The following is a 2,095-nucleotide window of genomic DNA, read 5'->3' as shown; positions in this document are numbered from 1 at the left end:
GGCCGGGCCGTGGCGCCCGGGGGCCTCCGCTGCCTCCCGGCGCGGGTCACTGCGTTGTGATCACGCGGGGAAACAAAAAAAGGCAAGAAATGTCTAAATTTAAAGTGCTGGAAAATCCAACCTTTTATTTACTACATTTTTGTGACTACATAAACGCTGAAACATTGTAACACTGAAAAGCATGATGACATCATCACTTGCTTTTTTCTTTTTTTTTTCTTTTTCCTTTTTTTTGCTTAGCAAACACAGCAGATGATATTGCACGGCATAAAGTGAGAACAGTAGCAAAGCTTAAAAAAAGTAACTTAAATCTTAACGCAGTACAGGAGATACTCATAAACAAACCAGAATAATGCCTAGTGCATTACACTTGTCGCTACACACAAAAATACAGAAGAAGAAGCGCTTGACTAAGAGAGAGATTGAGGAAATATTAGCAATCAACTGTAATTAGGTACAATAATCACTTAGTCTGAAATGCAGATGCAAAGCATAAACTACTACTGATTTCTAATGGGCAAACTAAAAATGACAGCAATGTTGTCTTTTAGCAAAATCTTCTCTTTGTTTTCAAAATTTTCTTTTTTTTTTTCCATTGCTCTGGAAGAACTCCCTCTCGCTCCTGGAAGATTTCCTACCTCTACTGATCCGGGACCTGATGATTGTCTCTGGCGCCCTCTTTACGCGGTGAAGCTAACTCGAACGGGAAAGGGCCCTGCGCTAAAAGCAGAGCCGAGTCCCGGGTGCGGGGAGGGAGCGGGGGCGGGCGCGGGCGCGGGAGCGAGAGCGGGGGCGGGCGCGGGAGCGCCCCGGCCGCGGGGCTCCTGCTGAGGCCGGCTCTAGGGGCAGCTGGGGCTGGACAGTGGACACAAGGGTTATGAAGACAACTACCAAAGCAAGTAAAAGACAATGCTTTATTTTCATTTAATACTGTTGTTCGGTTCGTACTGCAAAACTAAAATGATTCCACAGTGATTATGCAATAAATGCAGAACATACCATGAAAAATCAAACTACTGAAGCAGAAAAAGAAAACATTTTTCCTCAATACAGTTCTGTCCAGTGTTTAATAGCTAATGCTGGATTCGTAGACTAATACTTTGACTCCCCCCCCTTCATGTGAAACATAACTCATTGCACGGCATCAGTTTATGTATTAAAAGCAGACATTTAGCCAATGCTTACCAACAGACCATTTAATGATCCTGCATTTCAGAGCATCTTTATTGCCCCATTTCAGTACTTGAAGTATAAAAACGTATCTAGAAAGTGTAACTTCTGACCAAAAGCTCAAACCCTGCCCTTGTCCTTCCCTCCCTCAACCCTTCCGCCATCCCCCAAACGAAAACAATGTACACCTTGAGCTCAGCTACTGTGCGTGAAAAGAGTATTTACATCCGTCACAAACCAGGTCAGTACACAACATTCAGTTGAAACAGAATCTATTATTTACGCAAAACAAAATACAGGTGAGTGGCATCCTATTTCCTGTGCCATGATGCCATCATTAGCTTTGCAGAATTAYCATTGTCATTACTTTTTTTTTTTTTTTAACACAAAACTGCTTTTTCCCCTTCGAAGACGCACACAGCGATGTCAAGCGCAGGAGGCCGGGTAGAGCAGAGCGCGCCGGTCCCCGCGCGAGGGCGGCGGGAGCAGCCCCCGGCCCGCAGCCAGCACCAGTTCCAGATTCAAGTTAGCTTTGCTCCAAAGTTTCACACCCGCTACTTGCTCTACCCGTGCGAAYGGCAAATAAAAGAACGAAAACTCAGCAAAGTCTCTCACAAATGCCAGTGCTTTTTAAACATTAAACAACGTTTAAATTCTTTGGATGTGCAGGTCTTACCTGCAAAGTAACGTTTCTAGAAAAAGACAAATAAATTAAAGGAAAAACACACTCATAATGCCTTTCTGCTTTCTAAGTGACAAAAGTACTACCTTGAAACACTCATTTTGGCATGTACAAGTTTTGGGGGGGGGAGGGAGGCCCGGGGGAGATAACCTGGCAGTGTTTGTAACACACATTGAAGTGCATGCTAAGACAAGTCTGAAGATACACCCTGCAGTCAAGAGAAGCACTCTCCTTCAGTTTATC

Source organism: Rhea americana, unplaced genomic scaffold (genome assembly GCF_003343005.1).
Source record: "Rhea americana isolate MKP2758 unplaced genomic scaffold, rheAme1 scaffold_2, whole genome shotgun sequence".
Lineage (NCBI taxonomy): Eukaryota > Metazoa > Chordata > Aves > Rheiformes > Rheidae > Rhea > Rhea americana.
The sequence above is the reverse complement of the archived record's forward strand: the minus strand, read 5'-3'. Positions refer to the sequence as shown.